Source organism: Quercus suber, unplaced genomic scaffold (assembly GCF_002906115.3).
Source record: "Quercus suber isolate HL8 unplaced genomic scaffold, Cork oak 2.0 scaffold_454, whole genome shotgun sequence".
Lineage (NCBI taxonomy): Eukaryota > Viridiplantae > Streptophyta > Magnoliopsida > Fagales > Fagaceae > Quercus > Quercus suber.
In genome coordinates this window covers 502,327-514,432 of record NW_027069905.1, presented here as the reverse complement: position 1 = coordinate 514,432, position 12,106 = coordinate 502,327, and the positions used below count along the sequence as shown (strand labels likewise).

The window sequence follows — 12,106 nt, the reverse complement described above, 5'->3', positions numbered from 1 at the left end:
GTAAAAAACCGCCTCACAACATCATTGTAGTTTTGAGATCCAGAAAAACTTTGTTTCTCCACTTAACGACTACATTTGTCCATAAAATTTCTCATAACATAGCCCGTATCATTGTTCCTTGTAGTCTCAGATCTACCCAATCAAGAGATCTGAGGCCAACTGAATCTCCCGTACCCTAACTCAAGGAGCTTCCTAACTGCTTTGAAAACTCCATAGTCCTTCTCAAGTTGTTTAGTCTTACAGCAAAGGTAGAGGTTCGGAACAAACATCTTTCATTTTGTTGTGCTTTCCCAACAAGTGTCAATAGGTGAGCTCATCAGAGTTCAGCCTTTAGGGCTAGTAAATGGTCACCAGAGCCTTATTCCATGTCCCCACCACTATGGGACTCAAAGGTCATCGTTGCTAGTACCTCAAAATGCACTTTCTGGAATTACTCCAACTTAAATTCAACTTGAAGTATTTCAGAATGAATTTTTCTGAAATTACTTCAACTTAACATCTGTCAGTATGGTCCCATTACGCACGCACATTCAATGACCTACTGTCAGAACCCATGCAAACATACAGCCATCCCATTTTCAAAGGTGTATCTCCTAGAAACACCTACACCAGAGGGTCCTCGACATACAGGATCAGAACCATGGTGGCGTATGTTTCACCCATTCGCTTTGCTTCATCCCCGTCTTCTTCACCACCAACACCGTCATCTCCAGAATCCATAAGCTTCTGAGATTACCTCAACCTGGGTAAAACGATGATGCAAGCGCACTCAACCACTTTCCCACATGGCCTCGCCGTAATCCGAAGTATACTCTTTTGATATAACTTCACCAGCGGTTCTTAAAAACACGAGGCTAGCCCCATGACTCTGCATGCTGTAGCCAGCCACCATCCTCGCGTCTTCCCCATCTTCTACACCATGTGATCGCCGCTAACGATCCAAAAACACTCTTCTGAAGTTACTTCAACTTAACCTCTGCTAAGAAGGCTCAGTCATGCAAGTACATTCAAATACAGGCAGACCCCTTTTCGGTCTTATCAAATCCTTTCATATGGATGGGTCTACTCCTCAGAAATTATCTCATCCTGCTGAAAGCTCCGCCATCTTCAATTACTTCATTTGAAAAGCCAAGAGTGAAAGTCTGTTTTCGAAACTCATTCTCACACTACACCCTGAAACTGTGTGTGTGAACGAGTCTCGAGGGGGCATTTGTAGAGAGAGAAAATTTTCGACCTATCACAAGCTGACACGTCATACTACCAAGTCCACAAAATACAGCCAATTACAAAGCGTCACATATTGCTGCTAGGTTTTGCTATCACTATTCAGAAACCAATAGAAATTTGCCAAGTATCATACAAGAACCAATCATGCATCAGCTCATGTAAGCGATGACATAAGTAGTCTCGCACGTGTAAGCGATGACACAATCAGTCCAGCATGTGCAGGCGATGACATAAGCAGACCAATCAAGCTCTGCCACGTGTCACCAATCAGACTCCGCCACGTGTCGCTTACCTACCCCAAAACTCCTATAAATAGAAGCCTTCCTAAGCCATTAGGAGGACACAAAACCATTTGAAGCACTCAAAAGTCCAGAAGCTCTGCCGGAACCAAGCTCTAAAGCCTCCAAGAACTTCAAGAACTTCAACTTCGAATACGAAGAACATTCGAAGAGAAATCATCCAAATCATCCGCCTAGATCCAAAAGTCTGCGGGAATCAAGCCTAAAGTGTCCGAAAACATCAACAAATCACAAATCAGTGAAGCTCTATGGATTCAAGCCTCTAAAGCCCCGAAGAACTTCCACCACAAATCCAAGAACATGAAGAACACGAAGAACGTGAAGAACAAAGGATTTCTAACAAGCTCATAGCCAGAGATTCATTGTAATTCCGTTTCAGCAATCTTTGATCCATCCCTCAACCAAATTGAAGGATACTTTGTGTTTAAGTCAAAATCACATTACCACAAATTCAATTAACAAGTCTTGCAAGGAGATCGAATCAGAGGATAACTCTTTTGTAATCACAGAGAATTGTACCACACAATCATCAATATAAATTCGCACTTGTGAAACTATTTTACTCGTTTGACTTTATTTCGAATCGAGAAATTTAGTCGTCTACAGGTGTAAAGAATAAAGACCAACTTTGTAATTTACCCAAATAAAAATAAATAAATAAAAGCTACCCAACTTAATTTGTGAAGTAGATAAAAATGATAAGAGAAGGAAAAAAAAAATAAAGAAGGTGTGGTGCTAAAGAAGGAAATTAGGGAGAGTTAGAATAAAAAATCCATGTATGTGTGCATTCTTGTATGTGGAGAGAGAGAGAGAGAGAGAGAGAGAGAGAGAGAGAGGCTATGATGTACTTGCCAAATCTAAAATTCGAGCAAGTTAGAGCAAGTCACTAACGTTCCATTTGTTTCAATGAAAAACCTTATATAAAGATAGTTTTTCATATCTTCTAGTGTTTAGTAGTATAAAAAAAAATGAGTTTAAAAAAAAAAAAAAAACTATCTTTAGTCAATTGAAAAAAGCATGACTTATTTTTAGAAATTGTTTTCCATTAATTTTTTTTGAATATCGCTTAGATCTTCCTATTTTTAAGATATCCATAATAACAATGTAATAAATATCTTGCAAATTTTATGCCTGGTCCATTTTCTTCTCTTTCGTAGTCAAGTAGGTGTAAAAACACACTTAAACTCACTGATGGAGTAACAAACACTTTAGGAAGAAAACAGAGAAAGAGATAAGACTGAACAAACTCTAGTATTATTGACAAGAAAGAATACAATGCAGTTATGAGTCTCTAATACAAAATATATAGCTAATAGTGGAGAGAGAAAGAATAGAGAGAGAGCGCGAGAAAGGTAGAGACAATTACAATAGCTATACACATGCAATAACAGAAATACACACGTGAGATAACTAACTCTTTCAAAATTGATAATTCATGTAACATAGGAATGACACCATTTAGATCAATGAGAAACAATGACATTTGGCTTTAGGCGTGTTTTATGTTTAACAATTTGTACTGACGACACCGTTTTGGGAGTAACCATTGGAACAGTAACCTTTCTTCGTCATTTGAATGTTCAGAAGCACTCCTACTATTTTCATCTCCCCTCAAACAAAAGGGGAATTTCCACATGAGTTTGGAAGTAAGCCAATGAAACCTGGGAGAAGGAAGACCATTGGTAAACAAATCAGCAAGTTGATCATGGGTGGAGATGAATTTAACCATCTAATCATGCCTGAGCACTTTCTCACGAACAAAATGATAATCAACTTCAATGTGTTTGGTCCAAGCATAAAACACAGGATTGGATGCAATGGCCAAAGCATTGACATTATCACACCAAAGAAGTGGGGGTTGAGGAAAGAAAATGCCAAAATCACGAAAGAGCATTCTAATCCAATACAATTCATCTGCTGTGGAAGCTAATGCACGATACTTAGCTTCAGTGGATGAACGAGACACAATAGCTTGCTTTTTAGCAGACCATGTGATAGGACAATTGCCAAAAAAGACCACAATACTAGTGATTGGATGCCTGTCCACAGGATCTCTAGCCCAATTTGCATCACTATAGGCAGATAAAGAAGTGGGACTTGGAGTAAAGGCAAGACCAAAATGGAGAGTGCCTTGAAGATATCTAAGAATCCTCTTGGCAACTTGAAGATGGTTCTGAGTAAAACTGCTCATGTATTGACAGGCTTGTTGAACAGCAAAGGAGAGATCTAGTCTAGTGAAAGTGAGGTATTGCAAAGCACGAACCAAACTCCTATAGGATTTAGGATCAGGCAAAAGAGGGCTATCATTAGGAAGAAGATGATGATTAGGTGAACAAGGAGTTTTACAAGGCTTACAGTCAATCATAGCAAATCTTTGAAGCAAATCAGAAGCATACTTGGTCTGATGCACAAAAAGACCAGTAGAAGTATAATCAATCTGAAGACCAAGGAAATAGTGAAGTAGTCCAAGATCCTTGAGATCAAAGTCAATGCCCAAAAGCTTGATAATAGAAGAGACAAATGAAGAACTATTGCCTATGACAATAATGTCATCCACATAGAGCAAGAGATACACAAGAAAAGAACCATGCCTCAAAATGAAGAGATTACCATCAACTGTAGAAGCAAAAAATCCAATATGGAGCAATTGTGAAGTAAACCTCTCAAACCAAGCTCTAGGGGCTAGCTTGAGACCATAAAGGGCCTTATGAAGAAGGCAAACATATCTTGGAAAAGCAGGATCAACATATCCTTGAGGTTGAACCATATAGACCTCTTCCTTAAGAATACCATGTAGAAAAGCATTACTAACATCTAGTTGCCTTAAATCCTAACCATTGTTCACAGCCAAAGCAAGAAGAAGTCTAACAATAGTAGGCTTAACCACTGGACTAAAGGTTTCATCATAATCCAAACCAAACTAGTGAAGGTACCCTCTAGCCACCAACCTAGCTTTGTACCTTGCAATTGAGCCATCACTATGCCTCTTTAGTTTATGAACCCACTTACATGTAATAATATTCTTATGAGGAGGAAGAGGAACCAAGGACCATGTATGTTGCTTTTGTAAGGAATGAATGGCAGCTACGCACTGAGGATGTTTAGAGGCAATGGCAAAGGAAGGAGGTTCTGTCACAGAATAATCACATTGAACCTACATAACCTTAGGCTTATAGATACTATGCTTAGACCTTGTAATCATAGGATGGGAATTACTAGAAGTAGGAACAAGGGCAGTGGACTTAGGAACTGAAGAAGAAGAAGAAGAGGGAAGTACAAGATATGCAATGACAGATAAGGTAGGTGGTGTTGGGACAACAACAGATGAAAGAGTGTGTATAGAAGGAGGAACAACAGGAATAGGACAAGAAGCATAAAGAAAGGAAGGAATGAGGGAAAAGGTTAAATTAGAAGCAGGAGGAAAAGAATTAGAAGTATCAAAAACAACAGATGGAAAGGTGATTAAAGGTGAATCAGACTGAGGAAACCAACTAGACAAGAATGAAGAAAAGGGAATATGGGAATCGGTAAAAGCAGAATCATGAGCAAAAGGAAAAAGAGATTCATTAAACAAGACATAAAAAGCAATATAGATTTATTAGAAGTAGGATCTAAGCAGATATACTCTTTAAACAAAGGAGGATAACTAAGACAAACACAAGGTTTGGACCTAGGCTGCAACTTATTTTTGTTAAATGGCCTAAGATAAGGGTAGCAAGCACACCCAAATGCTTTAAGAGCATGAAGAGGTGGAGATTTAGAGTAAAGTTTTTCCTAAGGAGAGTGAAAATCTAGAATTGAAGAGGGAAGTCTATTGATAAGGTTGGTAGCAGTAGAAAAGGCATATGACCAATAATTATAAGGGAGATGGGATTGATAAAGAAGAGCTAGGCCTGTTTCAACAACATGCTTGTGTTTCCTTTCAGAAACACCATTTTGCTCAGGTGTGTGAGGACATGAGGTTTGATGAAGAATACCATTAGGAGAATAGAAGGATTGAAACTCAACATTAGTATATTCATATCCATTGTCAGATCTTAGAATCTTAAGTTTAGAATTATGTTGAGTTTCAACCAGAGACTTGAAATGCTTAAAAATAGATAGAACTTCACTCTTATGCTTAAAAGAAACATCCAAGTGAAACGAGTGTAATCATCAACAAAAAGCACATAGTAATTAAAGCCAAGCAAAGAAGTAATAGGAGAAGGACCCCAAACATCACTGTGCACAATTTCAATAACTAATGTGGATACAATTGGAGTTTTATTCAAATGAAGTTTGTGAATCTTAGCACTTATACAAGATTCACAAGAGGAACAAACCTCATCAATCATTGACAAAGAACGTGAAGAAAATACATTCTTAAGAGCTTAATATAAAAGCCTAGAACTTGGATGTCCAAGTCTATGATGCCAAAGCAGAAGTTGTTGTGGTTTAACAAACATAGAGGTAGAATTCTTGAGGTGACTTAAGGTTGGAGATGAAGACAGTTCAGAGAGTGATGGAATGGGATAGACCCCATCTTTACTCAACCCTGCATAGAGGATCTTCCCCGAGGGCAAATCCTGAATTAAGAACTTATTTCGATCAAAATAAAAAAACGCTTTATTTTGGAGACAAAGCTTATGAACAGACAAAAGATTAGAAGCAAGGTCAGGCACTCTTAAGATATTATCAAGCCTAAAATTATGAGTTAAGGTTTGAAGCTCACCATTACCAATGTGAGTGACAGGCAGTTCTTGACCATTGCCTACTGCGACAATTTCATTACCTTGAATTGATTGTTGATGAAGAGAGAGTTATGACAAATTAGGAGTTACATGATCTGAACAACCTGTGCCAGTGAGCCAAGAATTGGAAGCTTGAAGACTTAGCTTGATTGACATGTTGAAATTGAGGATTAAAACTCTGGTTGAAATTCTAAAATTGAGAACCAGAATTAGGATAACTACCTCCACTGTAATTGGAATTAACTCCTCCAGAATTGTTACTATTTCCACAAGCACCTCTACCTCTTTGATTGTGATTTCTGCCTCCTTTTCCTCGAGGAAAACCTTTAGAATGAAAATTGGCAGCCATAGCAATAGAATTGGGATCAACACTATTAGATCTCTTCTTAATAACTCTCTTTAGCATTAAACAAAGCATTCAATTCTTCCACTGATAACACATCACTTCTAGTCCTTATAGCAGAGCTAAAGGAATCATGATCAGAGGGAAGACCATCAAGAACAATATGGAGAAGCTTTTCATCATCCACAAAAACAAAAACAACAGCTGACCTGTCACGAGCTTGCTTAATCTTCTGAAAATAACCATTAACAGAGTCAACACCTTTCTCTTCTCTAACACTCTCCAAACTCCTCTAGCAAATTTTTGCCCAACTGTGAGAGCAAGAATCGCAGGAGAGAGTGTTGAATTCAAAAAGGTAAACATAGTTTGCTCACGATTCTTCCAAGCTATGAATGTTGGATTGATCTTAGCAGTGAAATTGCTAGATGAATCTTTTAGAAATCTGTCTGGAGCCATGATTGAATCATCAAGAACATCAATCATTGAATAAGTATCAAGAATTACCTTAATTTGATGTTTCCAAACAATGTAATTTCCATATTCAAGTTTCACAGTCATCATAGATGACATATTTGACAACAACAGTAGTGAAGAATTCACCGATAAACTAGACGTAGCCATAGTAGGCAAAGCACTTGAAGTAGATGATGAGGAAGATAAACCATAGTGTGCAGAAGCCATTGATATGGATCAAAAGCTCTGATGCCATGTAAAAACACACTCAAACTCATTGATGGAGTAACAAACACTTTAGGAAAAAAATAGAGAAAGAGATAAGACTAAACAAACTCTAGTATTATTGACAAGAAAGAATACAATACAGTTATGAGTCTCTGATACAAAATATCTCTACAACAAAATGTATTTTTAGTGACGAAAAAATTCGTCACTAAAAGTTCAGTTTTTCGTCATTAAGGATCCTTAGTGACGAAATTGGACTTTTAGTGACAAAACTCATTTCGTCACTGTAGCCCCGTCACTAAAAGTCCTGGTGACGAAAAATTTCGTCACTAAAAGTCCAATTTTATTTTTTTAAAAAAACTTTTAGTGACAAAAACATTTCGTTACTAAATGTTTTCCTCACTAAAGACACTATTCAGTGACGAAAATATTTCGTCACTAAAAACACTTTAGTTTACTAAATCATGTTTAGTGAAGAATAATTTCATAACTAAAACTATGTTTGGGTGTATCCAATTCAAACTCCTTCCATATAATAATTGTTTGCAATACATGATAACTCTACCTAAACCCTATTTTAGAACTAACGGAAGATGTCCTCATATGTCTTCAAGTAATGCCAAAAGTAAATCCCCTTAAAGCCACTAATAAGAAATCTGCACAAATATAAAAACAATGCTTCATTAAAATTGTAAAATAAAAACATTAACTATGTTATAAGAAACATTTCTAATAATGCATTAACAGTAACCACACCAATAAATTAAAATCACAACTCCTAATGTATAAGTTGTAGAAAGCAAATAAAGTACTAACCAAAAAGTATTTTAACTTGAAGTTGAACCACCCCCATAAGTAAGAGCATCATCATAACCCTTGCTCCTCAAAAAGTTAAGAATATGTATTTAAGTCACCTTATAACACCATGCAAGCCATCCGCTTGCTCCAACACAACAACCCACCCTTAACCAACATCACAAGTATAGAGTTTTACAAGTATTTAAATCAAATAAAATAATATTCATTACATCTAATAAAAAATACTCATTCACATTTACAAGAAACAAAAAACACTCCCAATATATATTTAAGCCACCTTATAACACCATGCAAGCCACCCGCCTGCTCCAACACAACAACCCACCACAAACCAACATCACAAGTATAAAGTTTTATAAGTTTTTAACTAGAATTTACTTACTTTGCTCAAGCTAAGTTTACAACTTTCTAAAAAAATCCAAAGTTAACTTGTGTTCTTCACCTTGTTCCTCACAATTTCTTCAGCCACAAAAGAGAAAGAGAGCTGAAGATAAAAGAAAGATAACTTTTAGGTAGCTTTAGCCCACATACAAAAGAAAAAAAAAGACTCATGAATAATCTTACCTTTATGATTATATATGACTAGTGTCCAGTTCTTGTTCACAACAACATTTGAGATCACTTCACTTGTGTCTGTTTCAAAACAAAGTGTTGTGTTTGGCTCTCTCTAAAGACTAAACTCAAAAGTAGTTAACAAAATTGGGACCTCCAAAATATAAACATGTAAGCCATCTATGCTACAAATGAAGATAGGCATATATTGAAAGCACTGATAGGTCTTCTTTATCTCCACACTAGAAACAACAAGAATGCACTAATAATCCTTGATATCCCTTAGTAGACTCAAAGTGTTTCACAATTACTCATCAAGCCAAAGCTGTGGACAGGAAGCCATGATATCCAATGTACCATAGGCCAAACAGGGTAAATTTATCAAGGTACCTTAGCCCTTGAAATCCTGAATTTAGATTGACCTTTCCCTAAATAACAAGTTGTGACTTTTTGACACTAAGCAAACACAAGTAGAAAGTAATACAAAACCAAAACAACAGTAAAGAGGACATGTATACAACTACTCGTATTATTGTGATTTGAAAGAAATAGAAACCTGCTCAATCAAAGCTCGGTAGCCACTTGGAACAATCTTCTTAGCACCAAATGGGAGTTTGACCCTATTAAATTGAGTAAACAGACAATCCGTGCTTAGTAATATAGATGGTGTCAGCATAAGAAGTCATGTATTCTCACAAGTTTAGCAAAAGTAATCAAATTTAGATGTTTAAAATAATATGCTAAAAACGCAAATTGTGCTAAGTAATTAGGATTTAACACAAACATACAAAGCTACTATAAAAAGCAACACAATCTTTAAGGTACAAACAATACAAGAACTCTATACATACATACATATATATATATATATATATATATAAAAGATGATAAATATGCCATATCAGTTTGCAAATTGGTACTATTGTTTCAGTGCAACAACATGGAGCTTCAATGATTGTTCCAAGTAGAAAGTAATATCAACCGTTGAAAACAAGAACAACATGCAGCAAAGGTTAAGAACCTTCTTAAAAAATAAAGAATTTTTAACAAACTCTCAAAAATTACAAATACAGATAACAACCCACAAGTTGTACAATCAAAACGTACAGTCAAGTAAGTCATTAATTGCAGACTCACAATAAAATTCACCACAAACCCATGTCACATAGTATTAAAAAACTTTTTTTTTTTTTTTTTGTTTTAGTTTTTGTTTAGAAAAACAAAAATATAGAATAAAAAAAAAAAAAAAAAAAAAAAAAAGAAGGCATCGGGATCGCATTGCTGGTAAAACTTGTCAACATTTGCAACATTGAAACCCAAAAAAAAAAAAAAAAAAATTCATAAACAAATCAGAAATTAGAGAAGAATAGAGTATACCAAGAGTGAGGTTCACAAGTTAGGCTGGGTTTGTCGGTGCGAAGGGAGGCGAAGAGACGCCAGTGCGAAGGGAGGCGAAGGGTCGTCGGCGCGAAGGGTTGAGGCGCGAGGAAGGCGAAGGGTCGGAGCTCGGAAGGCGAAGGGACGGTTGGCAACAGTTGCTATCTTTAAATCGGCGACAGTTGCTTTCTTCAAATCGACGACAGTCTTCAAATCGACGACGATTGCTTTCTTCAAATCGGCGACGGTAGCATCAAATCGGCGACTGTAGCTTCATCATTGGCGACGATAGCTTCAAATCGAAGACGGTCTTCAAATTGGTGACGGTAGCTTCATCATGGGCGACGGTAGCTTCATCATTGTTGACAGTAGCTTCAAATCGGCGACGGTAGCTTCATCATTGCTGATGGTAGCTTCAAATCGGCGATGGTCTTCTAATGAACGTGTAGAGTAATCTGGGTATTTTTTTGGTTTGGGAAAACTCTAGAAGAGTTTTCAAAGGGAAAAACTTGGCGACGGTATTTTTTTTGGTTTGGGAAAACTCTAGAAGAGTTAGCATGGGTATTTTTTTTTTTTTTTTGACCGTATTGATAAGAGTTATCTGGGTAATGAAATGGGGCTATTTATAGTAGTCTTTAGCGACGAATTTTTCCACCGCTATTGCCCATTTCTTCGTCACAAAAGGTATGGCTTTTATGTTTTTAGCGACGAAGGTCCATTTCGTCACAAAAGGTATGGCTTTTATGTTTTATGAAATGAAAACTTGTGATTTATTTTTAGTGACGATTTTATTCCATCGCTAATTCTACCTTATAGCGACAAAATAATTTTCGTCTCTAATATTATCCACAGCAGTACCTACAGTGACGAAATATTTCGTCACTAAAAATTTCAATTTTTAGCAACGAAATAATTCGTCACTATAGATTAATTAAACTCACGCCAAAATTTCCCTCCACTAGCGCCCATTTTTCAAATCACAATAGCGACGAAATTTATTTTTCATCGCTAAATGTTATTATTTTTTTCATTATTAGTGACGAAATTCATATTTCGTCACTAAAGCTGTATTTTTAGCAACGAAAAATATTTTCTCACTAATTTTCTTCACTAAAAATACATTTTGTTGTAATGTATATAGCTAACAATAGAGAGAGAAAGAAGAGAGAGAGAGCGCAAGAAAGGTGGAGACAATTACAACAGCTATACACGTGCAATAACAGAAATGCACACTTGAGATAACTAACTCTCACTCAAAACTGATAATTCATGTAACACAGGAACGACACCATTCAGATTAATGAGGAACGACAACATTTGGCTTTAGGCATGTTTTGTGTTTAACAATTTGTATTGAAGACACCGTTTTGGGAGTAATAGTTGGAATAGTACTCCCATCTTCGTCATTTGAATGTTCAGAAGCACTCCTACTGTGTTTTCAGTAGGCACTTTCTAACTGCTTTATAACCTGGGAGATTTTGATACATTGGGTTGCTAAAGCAATGTTTAAAAGCTCGTGTAATACATAATTCATATTCATATGAAAGATCTACCTTTAAATTTTGCACGCAAGGTATAATTCTGGTTACCATGCAAATATCAAAAGCGTCTCGGACGGGATCAAATTTAAAGAGTTTAGAAAGCGATGGAAATAAAGAGTTATTGGAAGATGCAGAGCATGGTCATTGGCTTGCACTTCAATGAGAATAATGATAACCAACTTTATCATCCAAACTATAAATTTTCTCATTAATTTCACACCCATTTATTTTCTTGCATCATAAAAATGTTATTATTTTGAAGTTATATCTAGGAGAACATCAAATTCTTAAAATTGTGTTCCTATTATAATCAAATAAATAGACTCCTTCGAAATAAAGATAATTTAATTTTTAATTTGTAAACATATTTTTGTTGTTACTTAAGAATTGTGACTTTTGGAAGCATAAGCATTTTATGTTCTATGACTTGCAAATTCTTTTGTGTCTTCTTAGTTCTTACTAGGGGCAAAATTTCGTAGTAAAATTTTATGTAAACTGCGATTATCATATAAAATCAGTATACTTATAAGCGTGCAA

The 12,106-nt window shown here is 36.1% G+C and overlaps 1 long non-coding RNA gene across 1 annotated transcript; it reads right to left on the bottom strand.

Moving 5' to 3' along the window:
* Positions 1–8,491: 8,491 nt before the first annotated feature.
* LOC136062795 (uncharacterized) lies at positions 8,492–10,185 on the bottom strand. Its single transcript, XR_010624504.1, has 4 exons — positions 10,029–10,185; positions 9,208–9,271; positions 8,664–8,732; positions 8,492–8,583 (listed from the first exon to the last, which is right to left on the bottom strand). It is a non-coding gene; the product is annotated as an uncharacterized LOC136062795 (long non-coding RNA).
* Positions 10,186–12,106: the final 1,921 nt, after the last annotated feature.